This window comes from Mus musculus, chromosome 17 (genome assembly GCF_000001635.26).
Source record: "Mus musculus strain C57BL/6J chromosome 17, GRCm38.p6 C57BL/6J".
Taxonomy (NCBI): domain Eukaryota; kingdom Metazoa; phylum Chordata; class Mammalia; order Rodentia; family Muridae; genus Mus; species Mus musculus.
Genome location: NC_000083.6, coordinates 79437699 through 79459907, shown reverse-complemented (window position 1 = coordinate 79459907; position 22209 = coordinate 79437699). Strand labels below are relative to the sequence as shown.

General features: G+C 40.6%; 1 long non-coding RNA gene across 2 annotated transcripts; it reads left to right on the top strand.

Moving 5' to 3' along the window:
• The first annotated feature begins 8193 nt into the window (after positions 1–8193).
• Gm32954 lies at positions 8194–21989 on the top strand. 2 transcript variants are annotated; one of them, XR_001782318.1, is made up of 4 exons: positions 8194–8330; positions 17243–17338; positions 20246–20482; positions 21424–21989. It is a non-coding gene; the product is annotated as a predicted gene, 32954 (long non-coding RNA). The 2 variants fall into 2 exon arrangements; XR_876979.1 differs by having other exon boundaries at positions 20246–21989.
• Positions 21990–22209: the final 220 nt, after the last annotated feature.

Sequence of the window (22209 nt, the reverse complement as noted above, 5' to 3'; positions counted from 1 at the left end):
GAGTCAAAGTTCCAGGAGATTTCTAGGCAAGGATGTGAAAGTAAATGGATTAGGAGGTGTTGTGAGGGAAAAGGTGGGGGGGGGGGTCATGAGATGGTTTTTCCCAGTGAAGTGTCATTCCCAACCAGCTAGAGAGCTTTGTCACTAAAAGGGATAAAGAGAGGGTAAGAACAGATGTCTGTGAGGATGGAGAAGTCCCACCGGGCCACTTTGGGCCCTTGATTATTTGTATGATGGGTGAATAATTCATATGAACCAGAACAAGGCTGGATGTCCTGAAGGCATGATTGCATAGTTTCTGCAGCATCGGATGAAGAGGCCCTGTAATTGGTCTCACACACTGTCTGGGTCAAACGTGCCTCGTGCCTCCAGAGGTCTGAGCTAGGGGAGGAATGGGGCCCAGAGGTTTCATTCTGTCCATTCTGTGTGCCAGCTTCCTCCTGCTCTCCACTTACATCTCCCTGCTCCACTGACCATCTTCCCCTCCAAGCAAGAGCTCCTAGTAGTTAACCTCAGCTAGGCGAGATTGTGAGCTTAGAGACAGATTCCTAGCTAGTGACCCTCAGAAGCCAAAATGGAAGCTGTGTTCAAATTCACGGTTTCCAGGTTCTAAGACCCAGGTTTGTCACTGGGAGAAGAAAGGGCTTTACTTCCACTGTTCTCGGATGCTCTCTGATAATCCGATCACCTGACCTTCTGCTCACATTGTTTTGCACTTCCAGCAGGCATCTCATCCACTATCACACTTCATCCTCATCCAGTGATGGGAGGCTGAGGGATCACATGGAAGCATCACAGGCAGAAAGCAGGGAAGCTACAAGGTCATGGGTCACGTGTTCTCAGGTGGGGTTGACCAGATGACCTAAGCCATCATTTCCTTAGATGGGTTTCAATTGCTGTGTCAAGCTCCACGACTGTAGGAAGGGAAGGTTTTACTTCAGCTTACAGCTCTACGGCATACTTCATCACTAAAGGAAGCCAGGGCAGAAACTCAAGGCAAGAACCTGCAGTCAGGAACTGAAGCAGAAACCATCAAAGAACAGGGCTTACTACTCTGACCCTGGTGTCTTGCTCAGTCTGCTTTTTCATACAACTCAGAACCACCCAACCAGGGTTAGCACTGCCGCAGTGGGCTGGGCCCTTTCCCACCAATCATAATCAAGAAGACTTGTCTACAGGTCAGTATTATGAGGTCATCTTCTCAGTTGAAAGTCCCTCTTCCTAAACGGTTCTAGCTTGTGTCAAGATGACATAACTGGTACAGATTCCTTGTGATCCTCAGGCAGAGGGATTCCAACTCATACTCCAAGAGCAGATGGTGCCCAGTCCTAAAGGCTGGGCAATGTTGTCAGCTCCATCCATTGCTCCCAGTCTTCACAGTTTTCCTATAATAAGTTTGGAAAATGCTAAGTTGATTAATCTCTAAGATCTCTTATAACTCTTGAAATTCAAAGCTATAACATACATACACACATGCAAACATACATACATACATGCACACACACATTCACAAATAATAATAATAATAAATCTCAAAGACTCAAAACCCATAGTCCTATGTCCTTGGCCTTAGAACTATACTTGGTTCTCAGAAAGATGGATCCTGGTACTTAAACTTTAAGCAACCCTCCAGGCAGATTTTAAATGCAGCAAGTGTCCCAGCTGAGAAGTCCAGTTCAACTTTAGAATTCGCCACTTTCACAAGGCAGTGAAATGAGGGAAGAGGCAAGCAGGCTCGTCACGTGATTTCTTCTCCTTATGGAAGTTGCCTTATGGTGGTTGTGCCCCAGCATGTTTTGAGAACACGACGAGAAATCAACAGTTTAAGATGCAATGAAACAAATTGCCTTGTTTTGTTCTGTTTTGTTTTAAATCTCAGACTGACACACAAACCACATCCAAACGCAAACAGCCTCGCAGCTTAATTGATAGGTCGCCGCCAGCCTTAGCAATTCCCTGGAGCCAGATGGAAAGCAGTGCTGTTCCTCTGGGGCCCCTAGCTTCCTCTGTGGCCTCTGCTGCAAGCAAAGCTGACACAGCTTCCATGCAGAGGGTCTGAGGCTCAGAACAAATGGTGTAGACTGGAGCAGAGGATCACCAAGGGTGAGGGGTCAGAAAGGAGGTCAAACCAATAATGCAAGCCAAGAAGGAGTTTGCTCTCCTATGTCAGGCTGAATTTATGGAGAGAAAATTACTGGGTTCCCAGTGTCCTCTTCTTCCAGACACGAACATAGGGCAGCATCTTATGACCCCCAGGCAAGTGCTTCCTGCTGTCTGGGAAGTCTGGTCATACTCAGGAGCACATGCCAAACGTGATAACTCTTACCTATAACTAAAGTTTAAGATCAAGTGCAAGGTAAGGGATTAAGTCATGTCCCTACCACTCCCTCTCCCATAGTCTACAACCTAAGAAAAGAAATGACTCACTGCTATTTAGACAAATCCTCTTCTTCTTCTCTTTTGAGCGTTTTCTCCAACTTTTCCCTCCCTTCCTGTGTCTGCTAGGCTCCTACAAATACTGCAAAGCCTATGTCAAATACTACCTCCCCCGACCTCCCTTTTACCACAATGACAGCGTTCCCATCGGGAGCCATCGGAAGACATTGCTTGGATCTATCATTTGGCATTTTTCTTAAGAACCACCATGTTTCTTTCCTAGTCTATTGGAAGCACATGGAGCATGGAGATTGGGTCTTCTGTTTCTCAGTAACCTGAGCATGTGTCAATACACTGCTTTGTTTGGAGGACATACCCAGAAAATGTTACAGAACACAACACATTTGAAGCTGACAGTAATTATGAAACATTACATCCCTCTCTAGCTGTCAGCTAGACCTTGGCAACTCTTCGTCTCTTCTGTCACCAAACATTGAACAGAGTTAGGATCTTACCCAGAGGATCTTAACTCCTTTAAGTTATGGCTTCTGTGTGGAATTAAAAAAGACTTCAGCCAGGTGTGGTGGTGCACACCTTTAATCCCAGCACTCGGGAGGAAGACGCAGGCGGATTTCTGAGTTCGAGGCCAGCCTCGTCTACAAAGTGAGTTCCAGGACAGCCAGGGCTATACAGAGAAACCCTGTCTCGAAAAACAAAAACAACAACAACAAAAAAATAAAAATAAACAACAACAACAAAACCCAACCAAACAAAACAACAACAACAACAACAACAACAAAAACCCTTCAATCTGTGTTGCAATTGAGAATCCTCTTCAGGATATAATGACCAACTATTGATTCTATTAGGAACAAAACAAAATATCGGTACATGTGACCGATATTTTATAGCATGTGAGCAAATAACTTCATTAGTAGAATTGACCATTTGTAATCACATAACACTCATCTTTATGAGGGGAGTTTTTATGTTTGTGAATCTTTATCATGAAGAACAATTAACTTGGCTGAGAACAAAATTAATAACTTATACAATGGTAGAAAGGACATAAGTCTTAGTGTCAGAAGGACTTTGTTTTGAAGCCTGGTTTTATCACTTCATGACCATATTATGTGATAGTTATTTATTTATGTATTAATGTATCTATCACTGGCTAAATATCCAGGTGCCTGGATATTTCAGTAAGAATAATCTGGATGAGATATACAGTAAATGGATAGACTCCAGAAAGCAGATGCCCTCCCTGTGATAATTGCTATTGATTGTCAACTTGACAGGATCTAGAAGATCCACCTCTGGTTGAGCCATTAAGGAGGAGGAGTCCTGGTGGTGGGCTAATAAGGCAGCTGGTCATACTGAGTGTGCAGTTAGGAAGCAGCAAGAGATGGATGCTGGGCTGGCTCTGTGTTCACCTTCTGTGTAGTCTGGAACTCCAGCTCACAGAATGGCTCACCTCACAGTGAGTGAGGCTCTTCCTATGTAATTGGCTCAACCTAAAATCTCCCCAATAGACCACTTCTCTGTAGAATACTACAGGTTGCTGAGCCTCTCTGAATTTCGGTTTCCCCTTTGATGTCATAAAACCGGGCTATAATGCCTGGGCTGTGACCACTGAAGATACTAACCATACAAAATTCTTGTCATGTTTCTTGTCTCAAAGGAGGTACTCAGTGGCCACCCCTCCCTTCTCTCCTACTCCTCCATCTTTCTCGTAAAATACACTCATCTGCTAAGATTTATGCAGCCACATTCTCTGAACCCAACATAGAAGAAACATGGTCCTGACAGGCTTATAGAAATCATCAATTCGATGTTTGAAATTATGGACATGAAGATCACTTTGTTATTAGGCTGGGCTATGTCTTCTCTTAACTTTCTTGCCCCAAAACGTCCATCCACATAACTTAGAAGGAGGGCTATGTCTATCAGCGACCCCTCTGTCAAGCGTCCTGTTCCCCACGAGTCCTAGCTCCTTCAGGGTTGCTTAGGGAGAACTTGAGTGAATTAACACCCAGTTCCAAGCAGTTTCTGTTCTTTGTCTGTAGCCAGAGACTCATATTAAGAAAAACAAATGAGCTTAGACTGGCACTGGGTATTTCCAGTAGCTGGAAATCCCCATCACTGGGAACCCAGTGAAATAGTCTCAATATAGCGTTTTTATAGGTCTAACGGCAGAAGCTAAACTGCCCCCCAAAGACCAGAGTAGAGCTGAGAGAAAGCTGCTGCTGAGTGGCTACTTTTGTCGAGGGCTGTGTGTGCTGCTTTATATTACTGATGATGAAGTGGGTTTTTGTTTTGTTTTGTTTTGTTTTGTTTTTTACTCTGGAGTCTCAGTAAAAATGAGATACATCATCAAATCTCAAATCTTTGCCCAGGCAGGGAAGAGCAACCGTGCCTTCTTGGCCAACATCCCCATGCAAAAAGCTGACATCAGGGCTCTGAAGGAGACTGCCTGCATGTGGGCACATTGAAAGAGGCAAACTTTGTTTTGACTGGAGCCTGGGGATGCAGACTTTTAAACCCAGAGCCGCTCTCAATACGGCTTTGACAATTGTGAGCAAAAGCACATTTAATACGTAGTCACGAACACAGCAGCTGTGCGTTGGCTGCAGAGTTTGACCCCGTCCTGCCTGATAGACGGGCATCATGTGTAATTACCCTGAGCATTTAATGCCACACAGCAAAATAAACTCAGGGCCTTCCCACTGCAGAGGCTGATGTACTTCAGTGGACTGGGTTAGGCCTGAGAAAGAATAGCTGTGGTGTACACACCATCCCAAAAGCCTGTCCCCTCTCCTTGACCTATCCTTTGTGGGAAGCCAGGAATTCCAAATATTTCTTGTAGTTCTGCCCGGGCCTTTATTTACACCCTGCCCTCTCCCAGCCCCAGCTCTTCTCTTCATCTCTTCGGTCTCTTCCTATGACAGCCCAGGCTCCCTCTTTTCTGAGCTGTGGAGGCAGCCCATTTCTGTTTGAGATGGTCCATCAAAGGCATTTCAAATAAAGAAAGATGCAAGAACGAAATGACACCCACTGGACCAGCAGCCGTGTTTTGGCAAGGATAATGTGCAGTTTCCCATGTAACAGGTTTTATATTGATGTCTATGCTGAAGAGAAAGCAACATTTTTTTTCCTTAAAGGGAAACAGGAGAACATCAGTAGAAAGCAGACAAAATGAGCAAGAGGTAAAAAATTGACAGAGACCTTTTAAAAGATTCCGTCAGCCACTTTGAATGTTTGTTTTTTAAAGGGCAAAATTAAACCCTTAGAGCGGGTCTTTTTTTTTTTTTTTTTGGTTTCTTTTCTAATTCTAGAATCTTCTCTAACCACACTGGGAAGGCAAGTGGGAATGTGACCTCTTCCGTAAAGATCACTACACATTTATAAGAACATTTTCTTCAACAACTCTGTTTTGTCCCAAAATACATCTTTGAAACCATTTCCAGGCAGTCTAACCCTGGAGGAGGAGCCTCCTGGACTCTAATGTCTCAAGTATGCAATTGATTGCAAACCTACTGCAGAGAAGATCTAGCCATCCCAAGTAGGTCTCCTCTTGTAGGTTGTCTGATTTCTCTAGGCAAGCTCCTACATGCCTGTCAACCTAGTGCAATTTATAACAATATCCTCTTGGAAAGGGTCTGTCTTGGATGATAAATCTCAGCACCAATACTGTGTTTTATTTAAAAAAAAAGGAAGAAGAATTGAAAAGAAAATCAGGGATTGGGGAAGGGGGTCCCTCAGTGGGTCCTGAGGGACCAGCCACACAATGGAAAAGTATAGAATAGAATTATTTAAGGAATGGGGATTAAGGCATAGGGAGGGGAGTTGGGGGAGTAGAGACAAAAAAAGGCAGAAAGAGAGAGAGAGAGAAGAAGAGCAGAGAAGGGTGGCCATGAGCATGTGGAGAGAGGGGGGAGTGAAAAGGGGTGAGAGGGGGAAGAGGGCAAGGGGCAAGAACAAGAGTCGAAGAGAGAAAGCGAGTGAGGAGGTGGCAAGTAGTCCCTTTTACAGTGAGTCAGGCACACCTGGCTATTGGCAGATAACCATGGGGCAGAGCCTAGACTAAACAATCCTAAATACAAAATTTCTAATGCCCATTTCAAACACTGTGTACAATCGGTTCTTGTCTAACAGTGAGCCTGGCTCTCTTCAGGAGAATGAGTGACTTGTGAACTTGGCTATGTGGCACATCTGTCTTGGAGACTACGGTGCCCTTCATCCTTTAAAGCTTGGTGCCCACTGCAGGATGTGCATTGCTCATGAGGCCTGTTCTTAAACATTGGCCTTGTCCATGTATGTGGCAGCAGTGTAGAGGGCAAAGCAGACTCTGCCTCAAGAACGCAGGCTCACCAAACCCTCTTATTTTCAGGGCAAGTGGTGACACTGTCCACTGAGGCAGGACTATTTCAGCCCCAATTTTCTTCCTCACCATGATGCGTGTAAAGTCCTCCTTCAGGAAGAAAAACAACACTGTCCAACCATATCTTTATCACCAAAAGTAAAACATGTATCAGAGTTGGCCTTGATCTTGCTACTTGTCTAATCCAGAGCCTGCTTGTAGTGCTGTATGAATGACTACACAGGTCATAATACACAGTGGCTATTGGGGAGAAAGAACAAAGAACAAAGCCTTGCACCTATATCCTAGACTCTGAGCTCAGGATTTCTACTAAAGATTTGCCTAATGAATACCTGGGAAATTTCATTGGCAATAAATACTTTTGTTATCTATCTATCTATCTATCTATCTATCTATCTATCTATCTATCTATCTATCTATCTATCTAATATCTTACCATGTAGCCTAGGCTATCCCCAACCTTACACCACTACTCCCTACTTTAACCTTCTCAGTGATAGTGGTGTACTACTAAGCTTCTTGTTCAATCTCAACAACTGATAATATAGTGGAGATTTTTGTTTGTCTTTAGCACAAATTCATAGTAGCATGTGCATTTATGCTCAGGAATTTTTCTTGAAAATCTAACATTTTGATGTAATTACTTTAACTCTTAGGGAAGCTGACTTACTGATTGATTTCTATAATTCAAAATTTTTAACTGGTGATTATTTTAAATGAGTTGAACAGTGATCTGTGAAGTTATAAAATGCCCCTTGCAACTTCTAAGACAATCATGACATTGGTGGACATGACAGACAGAGGGAGAGCCATTGGTTTGACTGCTAAGTCCTTTCTGTTGAATTTAGGGCAACATTGCTCAAAAGAAGAGATGGTTTTGGTGAAACTTAAGGGCTAAAATGAAGGACTAAAGGGTTATTAATTGTCAAACTTAACCTACTTTAAATTTCATGCACCACAATAAATATTAGGTAATCTATGAGAGGATGAAGGGTTAAGCTTTGTTTGTTTGAACATACAGTTTTTTCCCTGTTGTACACTTGCATTAATGGGCTAGTAATTTAACAAGAAAATATGTCGAGTTGGAAAACTTGTCCATGTACTTTAAAAATGTGCCTGCGTTTTGTAATCTTGGTTGCAGAAGCCATTTGGACAGAGATCTCAAACTAATTCAAAGAATGGGCAAAGTAAGAAATGCTGGAGTCTTACTCAAATAGCAAAAACACAGTAAGCCAGATCATTGAACCCCCCCCCCTTTTTTTAATTTTTTTTTTAGCAGTTTTGAAGAAGAATGTGTTTGTTCAGGAACAGTTTTTGCAAAACTCTGCCTATCTTCTTTGCAGCATGCCTCCTGTTTTTTATCTCTTCGTTGCTCAAAGTACACCCCCATGTCGCTGCTGTGGAATGTGAGACCCAGGGCTGTTTACACAGGGAGCTGGCAGGGATGGCCAGCCTCCTGGCTGCCTCTGTCCACTCTCCGTTCTCTAGCTCATTAACATTCTTGACATTTGACTTGAAGGTAGTATTTCAGAAGACTCGGATGCAGCTTTTGTAAACAAACATAATATTCCTGGTGAGAATTACTGCCTGTTTGTATGTTTGTTTGTTTTAATAAGAAAGAAGTCAGTACTTGTTCTAAATGAGGAAAAGGAAAATTTATTGTGTCAGGCCCAAGTTTCTAAGGTTTATGCTGTCTGTCTTCTTTCTATTTGGGTCGGAATCCACCAGGGAATTTCCTTTATAATGAATCTGGAATGAAATGATCCTCCTTCTAAAAATAGCTCCTTCGTGGAACATTTGGAATGTGTCGTAGCTGTTTGTTTATAAGTTTTCAGCGTGTTTTGGCATTCGTGTGGAGTATGGCTATCACGGGTAATGGTATGGAAGTGGATATAAAGGAAAACTGATGAGAACCAAAGGGTCACTCATTTAGGACACCGCTTTTCCAGCCTGGACCAGCATCTCCCTTTGTGCTTCACAGACACAAACTTCCATCCGCAGCTTTCAGTATTTCTTGTGTATTTGTAGTCTTTTGTGAATGTGGCGGTGCAGTGTTTTTATTGTTTAACTGCTGCTCTGACTGAACAGAATCTTAAATTTAAACTGAAAGAATATAAAGCTAATTTGGTCCTTGGCAGATCAAATATTAGCTAAACACAGTAGATGGGTGCTGAAGAAATTGAACATTTACATCAATAATCCTCCTTTTGATATTCATTTTATAAAATATAAATTCTAAAGCCTATAAGTAAAACAGAATCTGATAACATAGTTCAATATAGAGGACTGGCCCAAGAAATGTGAGGCCCTGGGTCTGGTCCTTACCATTCTCAGAAAAAGCAAAAGCTTTAAAAAAAAAAAGTAGCATGTGCCTAACAACTTAATTTTTAATTATATACTTTAATTAGAGGTTATTTAAAACTATCCCTCATTTCTTCCACAAAGAATAATAGATTCTATTTCTCAAAAAAATAAGCAGGATGAAAATTTAACTTACTAATTACACATGTTAGTACCGTTTATTTTGTTTTTTTTTAATTTCACACCTAAGTGTAGAATAGTATAAGAGGTTCCCTTTGACCTTCACTGGGCTTCTTCAATTATTGGCATTTCCCATAAGCACAGAGCAAGGATCCGTTTCATTTGTGGACACAATGATTCAGTATTTCTTATTGAGCTAAAGTCTCTAATTTCATCAGCTCTCCATGAATAGTCACCCTCTGACAGGAAGACAGCCTAGGTCCTGTACTGACCTCTCATTCTATTTTGTCTGTCTGTCCATCCATCTGTCATCCGCACATCTATCTATCTATCTATCTATCTATCTATCTATCTATCTATCTATCTATCTATCTATCTATCTATCTATCTACCTATCTATCTATCTATCTATCTATCTACCTACCTATCTAATCCATCTATCTATCTATCTATCTATCTATCTATCTATCTATCTATCTATCTATCTATCTATCTATCTATCATCTATTTACCAATCTATCTGTCTATCATGTACCTATCAATCTATCTTATAACATCAGCTTATACTCCTTACACTAAATTTAAGCAATACAGAACACAACAAAGAACAATGCAAAAATTACACAGAGTTTTACCATTAGGAAAACAGCTGTTGGTGTCTCTTCAGCCAGATGTATAGCTAAAATACAAAGTAGTTGGAATTGCATGAAAAGGATCCAGTTTTTAAAATAAGCCTTAATAAACACATTAAGTGCTATTTAAGTAAAAAGATTAACTATAATTCTATTTTAATTTAACAGAAGAAAAAGAAATTAAAATGTACAGTTGGCCCTCCAGATCCTTTTTGGATTCAGCCATTCATGGATTGGAAATATCTAGAAACAACTATGTTTGTACAAACATGTATAGAATTTTCTCTTGTGGTTATCCCCTAAGAAAGTACAACACAACTAATTTATAAGATAGCAACTATTATAATCAATCTAAAGATTATCTAGAGTATTGGAGAGGATTGCTTAGGTTATAAGAGAATATTATATCACTTTCATAGGAGATTAAAACATCATGGAATTTTGTATCTATAGGTCCTGGAGCCAATGTTTTCCAGATACTAGGAGATTATGGTAATACATACTGAAATGCAGGTAAACATTTCATTATAAAAGACATAATTTTCTAAAATTATCTCTTGAAATATATCAAAAGGATTTTGAAAAACAGACAGTCCTCATTCTTGTTGCCCTAATGATTCACTTCCTTAATATCATGGCTGAGCACAGATAGCATTTGTCGCTGTCCTTGGGTCTATGTGGCTTGGCTGACCCTGACCGAATGGATGACAGTGTGGAGCAGCTGGAGATATAATGTATATACTATATATTATATTTACCTGCTATTTTAGTCTTTTTAAAAATGATCTGTACTGGTTACTATTATTATATAGATCCTCCGTGACTTTGTACGATGTTTTCCTAATACTTGGAAAATGGAGTTACATTTTGTACTCTTAGCCCTCAAACATCAGAGCTTAGAAACATAGCTTGGTAAAGTAGGGGTTTTTCCCCACTACTGATCTCATAGGTATCTTAAAGTTGTGTATAGTTTCATCAACACTACCAACCCAGAGGAGTGTCTGTGCAAAGGTCAAAGTTCAAATGATATTTTTTTTTACTGAATATGTATTGCCTTCAAACCTTCATCAATCAATCAAAAGTCAAAGATATCCCCAAAATAATTGTGAGCCTGAGTTACTCATGTAGTAATATAGGTTATGTGGCCAGAGAGAATGTTCTTTGCTACCCAAAACCTCTTGACACTCTTGTATCGTGCTGTTTTACACTTTGCATTGGTCTATTAAATTTTACAGTTTTTTACTGTATATTCTTCCTCCTTACCGTACCTATACAAAGGAATAGATGTTGTCCAGTTGACTCTGTCAGTCATCAGCATTTAAGGGACATTACTCAATGAATGAATGAATAATTTTAAGTTAGGGGTTTTTAAGGTGCATTTTGTTTTTTGTGAAGACTGAACATGGTGCATCGGGCATGCCTGGTAAGGGCTCTACCACTGAGACACATGCTCATCCCAGTTAGGTTTACTTTGTTTTGGTTGCTTACAGTGTCTGGATTTCTTCTGTGCAGTATTTTTCCTTTATACCCATCTCCTGCGTATATTTCCTCCCATGTTATAGAAAGCCCTTCTTCTCTTTCCTTGGATAATTTCTCTCTATTTTTCTTTTTCTTTGTATTCACTTCCTTTCTCATTTTAAAGCAAGTCCATGATTTTTTTCTTTCTGATTATTTGTCATAAATATTCATTGAAAAGTTTTCCGTGGCTGGGTCCTTGGGTCAAGTGAAGGCAGAAGGTTCATAAGTTCAAGACCCACATTGGCTGCGTGGCTCAGAGTGCATTGACCCCCACGGCTTCTCACCAACTCCATTATGTTCCTTTTTTGTGTTTTTGTTTTGTTTTGTTTTTTGTTTTTGTTTTTGAGGCAAATTTCTCTGTGTAGCCCCGTCTGTCCTGGAACTCACTCTGTAGACCAGGCTGGCCTCGAACTCAGAAATCTGCTTGCCTCTGCCTCCCAAGTGCTGGGATTAAAGGCATGTGCCACCATGCCCGGCTCCATTTTGTTTCTTAATCGGAGACTATCAATGGCTATCCATCTTTTAGCACTAAAGAGATCAGTAACTTCACATCTAAGGAGAAGGCTCGGAGAATAAAGCACTTGTCACATAACCATGAGGACCAGAATTCAGATCCTGGGCACCCAGGTGTGTCTGGTGGCCCTCTTGTAATCCCAGTCCTTAGAAGACAGACAGAGAATTCCCAGAGCAAGCTGGCAAGCTAGAGTAGTCAAATTGGTGAGTTTCAGTTTTAAATGAGGGGCTCTGCTTCAATATGTAAGGTAAAGAATAATCAAGGAAGATACAGTATCTCTGGCCTCCACATGAGCACCCACACCTGCATATGCAATGTGTGCCCCTCCCCCCTACACCACACATATGAAAAGAAAAGTTTGGGAATTTGGAAAAGGATTGATGGTTTCCCTCTTGATCATCTTTCTTCACCTGCGATTGTTTCCATAGCTAGGTAAGCAGTAGATAAAATGCATGCCGCCCGGTTCCTCTTATCTGCCTGGGTTACTCTGTACTGAAACTGGATTCCTATGATGAGTCTTTTTCTGCTATGACCGTCTGTGTTTTGGATCTTCCATCACTTGGATCATTGGGCAGTCTCAACTGCTCTGGGGGAAGTGTCCAGCTTGCCCAAGGTCTGAGAGTATGTTGGTGGTTCTTCGTGATCTACCTCCTTTTCGTCCAATTTCACAATAGTCGGCAGGTTTGCAACATGGTCTGTGGCTGAAGTTTGTAGCCATGACTTGTTTATTTTACTAGCAACTAAACTGTTTTCCATTTTGGGTTCCTTTTGAGATTTTGAAGGGGAAGACAGATTCATGTTTATAAAGCCTGATCTTTAACCAGAATCCACTGGTCTTTCTGTAACTCCCTGCAGCTTTATGCTATGTGGCATAAGGTCACCAGTTCCATTAATCATCAGGCTTAGAACTTAGACTGGAAATCTTGCTAGATTATATTTGGTTGCATAATTTAATATCCTTCACTCTGCTCTATTCCCGCTGCCCCACCCCAAGCACCTAGGGGCTTGTTTTGTTTCTTGTTGTTTACTAGCATAGAGTTTTCCTCTCTTCAATTTCTCTAAATTAAGTCCCAAAGTTACCGGGCCTCAAACTGGAATGCAGTAAGTTGACAGCTACTATCACCACCTCCGTAACTGTACTCATCATTGCTCCTATTTATTTAACATTTAATTTGCGTCAGTAGAGCTGCTAAAGAGATCCAAGTACTCTCTCACGGAATCTTTCCAATAAGCTAACAAAGTTGAAGTAATTTAAACACAGGGATATGAAAAACTAGGGTTTAGTATTTAGAGATGCCGAGATATTCGTTCCAGAAATACTTTGAGAGATATTCCTGGGTAGTTGGACTTTTGTGATGTTGGAGGCCAGACAGGCAGGAGAAAATGAAGAGAACTTGGTTTTTTTGCAACTAGAAGGGAAATGGAGGGAGAAAAGGAGCCAGCCTGCTGGAGGCTAGCCCAGGGAAAGAGTGATTTAACTTCCTGGGCCTGTACATTTGAGGTGTTGGGCCTGCCACTACTGTACTGGTTGTTTGCCCTGCCTCTACTCTCCCTCCATGCCCAAAGCTTCAGTTCAGCTGCTTGCACAGGGCATGGTGCTGCATAGGAAAGAAAGGACTGGATTCTTTCCAGTCCTTTCTGGTTGAAGCTGGTTGAAGTTGCAAGAGACAGAGCTTGAGTGAGACTGGGGACTTGGACTGCAGAAGCTTGAAGACAGAACCCCTAGAAAGTCCTTTTGGGAGACAGCTCTTATCTCCATTATTAACTCTAGGACTGTGGTAGGGCTGGGACAAGAGCAGGGGGGATACACTCACCCATTTATGTCTCAAGAGATAGATTACCATTGGCATCCAGACTTTTATGTAACTGTGGGGAGTAAGACACAGAGATTCACAAAGTGCTTTAGGATATTTGGCAGAGGAAATAACTTTTTACTATTTAGCAAATATGCACCTTCATGCTAAGGATATTCAGGACTGAAATCCAGAACATTCTTCCCTAATATATTTACATTACCAGTTCATTTCTATCTTAGAGAATTCTACTCAAATTCTCTTTTCCAGTGAGCTTTCTACTGCTTCCCATTCAAAACGAGTTGCTGTGACCCCTCTTTCCATACTGAACCTCGACCTCTCCAGGTATTTTTCTGGAGAAAGAATTCGATACTTCTGAGTGTATGATAACAATATTATTTTGCCTAAAGTTTCTAACCAGATGTAAATAAGAACAGGGATTTTTTTAATTTTTAATATTTTTTATTATATATTTTCCTCAACTACATTTCCAATGCTATCCCAAAAGTCCCCCATACCCTCCCCCACACTTCCCTACCCACCCATTTCCAATTTTTTGGCCCTGGCGTTCCCCTGTACTGGGGCATATAAAGTTTGTGTGTCCAATGGGCCTCTCTTTCCAGTGATGGCTGACTAGGCCATCTTTTGATACATATGCAGCTAGAGTCAAGAGCTCCGGGGTACTGGTTAGTTCATAATGTTGTTCCACCTATAAGGAAGAACAGGGATTTTGTCCTACCATTGTATATATAGTGCTGTTCCTAGAACTTAACATTTGAATGATGCCCACTAATTTATGTATATACTCAATAAATATTTATGATCACGTATGCTATATAATATAGGATATGATCTCTTGGGTTTTATAAGTTCCACCTGACCATGGGCAACCCAGTCCACTGGCGTCTGAGCTCATCATGTGGACCAACCTCCTTCACAACGAGCCAATTTTATGTCATGCCCATTCTCACATATATCTGCATCTACTTCTTGATTTACTTTGAAGGAAAGTCAGTGAAATCTGACTGGGTGCTTGCACGTCAATCAAACACCGGTTATCTCAGTAGCACGAAGCCACTGCACTGATCTTCTAGGAGCTGGTACTCAAAGCTGCTGCAGAAATGGCAATTCTGGACAGAGTGATACAGGCAAGTACTTGATAGCAGGGTCTCTGGGTCCAGGTTGCATTGAGTCATATCTCTGTGAGCTTGGCAACCACAGAATCGTCCTCACTGCACAGGTGTGAGGAAACCCATGTCAAGACCATGAGAAGAATAGTTAAAGTCAGAGTCTGTTGTCGTCCTCCTGGTGAGAAACCTCAGTCAGCTCCAATCAAGAAACAATCCCTAGAAAAGGAGACTCCTCCGCACTGTCTTACAGAAAAATCAAAAGCATAAGCTGTAAGGGTAGATGACATCTTTCTCTGTCCCCCATTCTTCATTTCAATTGCTGAATAGTCCAGATGACCAAGGAAAGAAATTCAGATTAGAAAATGAAAGAAATTCAGATTAGAAAACGAAAGTCACAAAAACTTCGCCTTCAGAAAGGAGCTGTTCCTCTTTTGGAGTCAACTTTGTCCCTATATCAAAATGCCCAGGGTAATTAATTCAGAAAAAAAAAAGTTTGTTGTTGTTTGGTTGGTTTTGTTGTTTTGTTTTGTTTTTACTTGGAGTTTAAATATTCTAGTGCATGATCATTTGGTACCGTTGCCTCAGGTCTGTGGCACATCCATACATCCCAGTGGCAATGAATGGCAAATGAAAACTACGTACTCCGCGTGCAGAACACAAGCATGACAGGGAAGAGATTGGAGTCTCGAGTGGTTCATGTTAACTGTGAACTTGAGAAGATTTAGGATCACTGAGGAGATAAAGGTCTGGGTGTGCTCATTAGATTGTCTCCAAAGCTTTCACCCGGGTGACAAGATCCACCCTGAGTATAGATGACACCACCTCATTGGTTGGGAGAAAGCAAGCTAGCATGTACATTTATTCCATCTCTCTCTGCTTCTTGGGTACAGACGCGATGTTACCAGTCACCCAATGCCCTTGCTGTTATGCCTCCCCAACCATGATGGACTGATGGAGTCAAAAGAATCCCTTTCTTCTCTAAGTTGAGTTTGTTGGGTATTTTGTCACAGCAACAAGAAAGGTAACTAATAGAACATTTCAAAGTGCCCATTGGGCATGCCTCCAATGACCTAAAGACTTCCTACAGGTTCCACCTTCTTTCATCTACTCTCAAAAATGCTACCCTTTAACATACAAAGACACTCATCTACCACTCAACAGTGACTTTGACCAAAGAGGAATGCTGTGTCAAGCTCTGGGTCCTAATCAAGGCTGTACAAATTCATAAGGCCACCTGACCAGCACTCATTTCTCATAAGTCAACTACAATACTAGTAAAGCCACACTTACAGAGTCGTGTGAAGATGGAGCAATTAAAAGTAATATTTATAAAAATATTTATAAATTGTAAATAATACTCTTAATACAAATTGATTGTGTCAGTCCAGGAGCAATAAAGAAAAAGAGTTCTAGAAATGGATTAGGAAGAAGAGCGTCTAGGTCTGTGTTCTGGTATGAAATGTGTGGCTTTGAGCTAATTATTCATTCTTTCTAAGCCTTCTTCTTTCTCTTCTTTAAAAAACCAATTGTATGTGTGCATTCATGCGGAGGTCTAACAGCTCATGTGTGCTCTTCACCTTTTACCTTGTTTGAGGCAGGGTGCTCTTGTCGTTGACTGCCCTCTATGTCAGGGCAGATGGCCCTCAAGTGTCTGGGAAGTCTCCTATCTCTGCCTCTCATCTCATCATACAGCACTGAAATTACAAATACACAGTATACAGAGGTCACTACTGACTAATGTGCTACTGAAATTGGCCACCTATTGGGAGTTCCTTTGTGAACACAAGCATGTCAGAGGGATTTATATTTGCCAAGCCATTTGATAATAAGGTGAAACAATCACTTTAGCAAGATCTTAGGTCCTGTACCATGTTGTTGTTGTTATTTTAAAAAAAAACTGCAATTGATTCTGTTAAGAATATGTAATTAATTCCACTTGCTATAAGAAACAAAATTGAATTGACAATAGAAATGGAAGTACTTACTCTGACACTTACACTTTCCTCCTTAGCTGTTACTTCCCCAAGGACAACCCTAATCAACTTTAGGACTGTGCACAGAGGTTGTTTTTAAGTCTGGTGAGGGCTAGAACACAGACTGCAGTGGACATGCACAAGCAAGTAAACAGATAAGCCTTAGCTGACCGAGGAACTGCAAGCCAAAACAGAGGCAGCCAGCCGGCTCACTCCATGGAGATCTGCTGCTTCATTTTCCTATCTATATGTGAGGCCATAAATCCACAGGGGAGGACAATGTTTAGCCCTGTCTTAAACTTTATGCAACTTCCTCTGAAGAAATCACAGACCTATTTTTAAATTCCTCATGTTTACCCTCTGGGTCACAGCTCTGAGTCAAATGATGGCTAGAAACCACCAGATAATCTTTGCAAAAACCCTTCTTTCCCCATCTTTTGGCAGGGGTCCTGGTCAGTTTTGTGCCAACTTGACTCAAGCTGGTGTTGTTTGGGAAGAGGAACCTCAACTGAAAAAATGTCGCCATCAGATTGCCTGTAGGTGAGTGTATGGAGAATTGGTTTGGGTTAGTGATTAAGGTGGGAGAGCCCTGCTCACTGGGTATGGTGACACCCTTGAGCAGGTAGTCCTGGTTTCTATATGAAAGCAGGCTGAGCAAACCAGTAAGCAACATTCTTCCATGGTTTCTGCTTCAGTTCCTGCCTTTGGGTTCCTGCCTTAAATTCCTCCCCTGGCGTCCCTCAGTGATTGAATGTGACCTGAGAATTGTAAGCTGGTGTAACCCCTTTCCTCCCCACGTTAATTTTGTCATGGTGTGTTTTCACAGCAATAGAAGCCTAACAAAGACAAGTGAAATGTCTCCTAATAAGACATAGCTGCCTCATTTCATGTTAGTTTTTTCCCTCTTAAATACTTTTCATTTGTATGAAATACTGGCAGTGACAGTAGATACTCACATGAGAGAACTTTAAGGCCATCTTCAGTGTTCCATCCACACCACCTCTAGGGAGCTACAGTGGCAGGGCTGAATTTCTAACTCCCCATCACATGGTATGTCTAAAGTGTCCATTCATTGTCTTATTATGGCCATCTCTCTAGCTGTGGAACAAGTCATTAAACAAGTAACACGGAATGTCACATGTCCTGAGGATTCCTAAGAAGAGTTAGTCATAAAAATAAATGTCCACTCCAAAAATCAAACCCAGAAAAAAAAAAAAACAACAGAAACAAAAACATAAATCAAAGCCAGAACACAAAGCTACTGAGACTAAACGGGATAAGACAGAGGCCCCTTCCATCATGCCAGACTGAAATGTTCTACTAAGTTTTGAGCAACTGTTTGCAGAGGTATAAATTAAGTTCAATGGGACCATAGAAGAGAACAGATGCTCTTTATCTCCATTGATAAAGAGAACAAGAGAACGCATGCGATCTGAGGTAAGGAAGAACTTCTAGCAGTGAATCCTACACTGATGCTAACAGGAAGGATGAGGACCATGGAAGGGCCCAGAAGTCACATCCTCTAATGGATGCTTAAAGTACACAAACTCAATGACTGCCATGTCACTGTGAAGCCTTGATACTTCAAGGATTTTATAATAGCCCCCCCCCCCACACACACACACTTCTCTGTACACTCAGGAGCTATTCCACACTCAATGACTGGACCTCCTTATAAAAGAGCATTAATACACACTAGAAACAGTTGTAAAAACTAATTAGAAACTGTCATTTTAAAGAGAAAATGAAGCTGAAGCTTGGGTAAGGCCAAGAGCTGAATGGCTCAAGAGAGCTCTGAGTGCAGAGTTAAGGGGTTAGAAGAGTAGCTCAATGATTAACAGTGCTTGCAGTGGACCTGAGTTCAGTTCCCAGTTCATGTTGTATGACTCCAGCTCCAAAGGATCTGATACCTTCTTCTGACCTCTGAGAGTACCTACACACACAGAGACATACACAGAGACACACACAGATACACACACACACACACACACACACACACACAGAGAGAGAGAGAGAGAGAGAGACAGACAGACAGACAGACAGACAGACAGACAGACAGACAGACAGACAGAGAGAGGTTCAAAACTATATGTAACTAGACACACATAATGCTCGTGTGTTCTTATCTTGACTATTGATTATTGGGTATACCATGTGTGAGGGGAATCTAGAGCCTTGCCTACACATCTTGTGCCAACACTCACTGCCTTCAACCCTTAGGAATCTGGAAACCAAAGATTGGGAATAGAGATACTGAAGAGAAATAGAATATAGTATTTGAAATTGTGACAGACATTCAGAGTCACCCTATAAGGCATTGAGGTCTATTTGACTAGTGAAGTCTAATTCGTCAGTATTATACTTGGTTTTGATTTTTCCCCTTTGGGTGATTCACATATTAGACAATTTTCTAGAGAAGATGGTCAAAAATTCATGAAAAACATCTTCAAATTATGAAGTTGTCAGAGGAATTTTATCCTGCATTTCTTTGACTTGACTCGTTATTTTAGATATTTTTATTGATAAATGCTTTTACTATACTAATTTTTATTTTGCATGTGTGCCAATTTCCAAAATGAATTCTACATCATAACAAAATGACATTAATTCTAAAAATTCTAGAGCAGCTCAACACACACACAAAAAAATCTGTTATATTATAAATAAATAAAACAAGGACAAAAATCCACATGATTATTTCAACAGCCTAACAAAGAGTATTTGATGCAATATCTCTTTGTAGTTCAAACACTCAGCAAATAAAAAGTATAATAAAAAACTTTCAATCCTATAAAGGGAATCTATAAAAACATTTCAGCTAGGTCCTTTGTAAAGGTAAAGGGAGAAATGTCTGGGGTGGGACAGATTGCTCAGTGGTTAAGGCACTGGATGTTCTTGCAGAGATTCAAGATTCAAATACCAGCACCCACATGGTGACTTACAATTCCTTCACTGCAACATCTAGCTGACCAAATGACTGAGCATTATAGCCGTTGTATATAAATTCAACACATGCAACTTAACCATTACAATAAAAGTGCCAAGACAATTCAATGGGGAAGAATAGGGTTTTTTTCCAACAAATAACACAGAGACAAGTGGAGCTATTCATAGACAGAAATATGAAATTGCACAGGAACCTCATACTACCCATAAAACTGGACTCAAAATGAACCATATACCCGAATAAATTACCCCAATTGCTAACACTTTTAGAAGAAAATATGGGAGTACATTTGATAAGGGAATGGTTGGTTAGCTGCATCACCAGTTGCAGATGCAACAACGGAAAGACTCAAACTAGAGTTCTTTCATGGAAAGAAAAAAATAAGTCTTCAAAGGAACATCAAGAAAATTAGATAACTCACATGTTGGGGGTAGGGGGGCCTTTAAAACCTTAACCTGATGAGAAATTTGGTATCTAGAATGTGTAAAATTTTCTTACAGCTTAATGTCAAGACAAACACATGGAAAATGTGCAAAGAATTTTCTGAAGAATATATACAAATAGTCAACAAACACATGAAAAGACACCCAACATCACTACTCATCAAGGAAACACAAAAGAAAGTCACTCTGAACCCAGCCAGAATGTCTACAATCAAAAAGACTAAAGGCAACAACTATTGGCAAGGTTGGAGAGGAATTGGAACCCTCTTACATTGCTGGAGAGCATGTAAAATGGTGTGTCTGCTTTGGAAAACATTTTGGCACATCTTCACAATGTTAAACACAGAGTTATTATATGACCCAGCAATTCTGTTCCTAGGTATATGTATCCAAGAGAATTAAAAACATATGTCTACAGAAAAACTTGGACTCAAATGTTCCTAGTAGCTATGTTCATTGTGGCTATTATTCACAATTGCCAAAAAGTGGGAACAATTTAATATCCATCAACTGCAGGGATAAATAAAATGCTGTGTGTCTGTGTGCAAACACGTTTTATTAGAAAGACAGTCTTTGATTTTTGAAGATTAGAAGTTATACACAAAGTTGGAGAGAGCAAAACCCATTTGCAGTTCTATGAGCTGAGTAGCAATATTTTAGATGGTCGTTCATGTGTTCATTCATTCCCATCTCTTTAAATACTAGCAAAATTAGAATTGGCTGTCTGTAATAGCTTAAGGCACACTCATTTTACAATAAAATATTGTGGATCCCTTTCCACGGCAATAAATATTATTTTACTTTAAAGTAGAAAAGTATTTTTGTGCCAATATCTGAAGCCAAATATTTTAAATAGGAGTCACCTCTGCTTTCTTCTTTCCTTCATCTAGTCTACTATACCTTTCCAAGAACAGTATGTATGGCTCTCTTTCGTTTCCCCTTCAACCAGTCAGTATGACTTGAGTTTCTCAGATAGTTATTTTATTTGTTTAAACACTAACGGATTTCACTAAAAACTTTCCTTAACATTTGTATTGTTTGCTTTTAAACTCTTTTTATCATGACACAAGAAAACACAACATGAGATTGAGCCTCTGAACATATTTCTAAGCATGCAATATATGGTTACTGACTCTAAGTGCAGTGTTGTACAGCAGATCTCCACAGCTTTGTTATCTGCATTATTTGAAATGTATAGACTGTTAATCAGTACCTCCCATCTCTTCTCTTTCTAGTTGCAGGTACCCACCATTCCACTTACAGATTCTATTAATTTGAATACTTCAGATACCAGCTATGGATGCAATCGTGATGTTTTGTCTTCCTATGACTGTTTTATTCCACCCAACATGATGTCTTCAAAGTTCATCCATTTTGTTGCATATTGTGACTTAAAAAAAAAGTTGAGCAATACTCCACTAGGCAATGCACTCTCTTCTATCAATCCACATTTACAGTGTTCCCACATGGCTGTTGTTGGTAATTATCCAATCTCAATGAGCAAGCAATATCTCTTTGATATCTTAATTTTGAGTGAGCCACAAGAACAGGTTGTAAATAAAGTGCAGAAGAGGTAGAGGCCGCAGTGGTCAGTATGCAAAAGAAGCTGAAACTCAGTTCCCTTTGATAGGGTTTCTCATAATGTCAAGTTCTCAAGGCCATGAACTGGTCTTGGGGTGGGAGGAAGAGGACTAGACTCAAATACTACAAGACAGTGAGAGATCTAAACATGATAGTGTCCAACAGGAAATCGAGGCTTCCTTTTAAACCTGAAGAAGAGTAAGAAGAGTTTCAGAGAGAGAGAGAGAGAGAGAGAGAGAGAGAGAGAGAGAGAGAGAGAGAGAGAGAGAGACAGAGAGAGAGAGAGAGAGAGAGAGAGAGCAGGAGAAGGCCAGAGAACCCTCTCCAGAGAGCAGCTGTTAGAGTACCTCTCCCAGGAAATCCTACTGAGGAATCTCAGGTCAATGCCAAGAACAAAGGAAAAGAAAGATTTCACTTTTATAACCTTTTAGAGGTGGTTG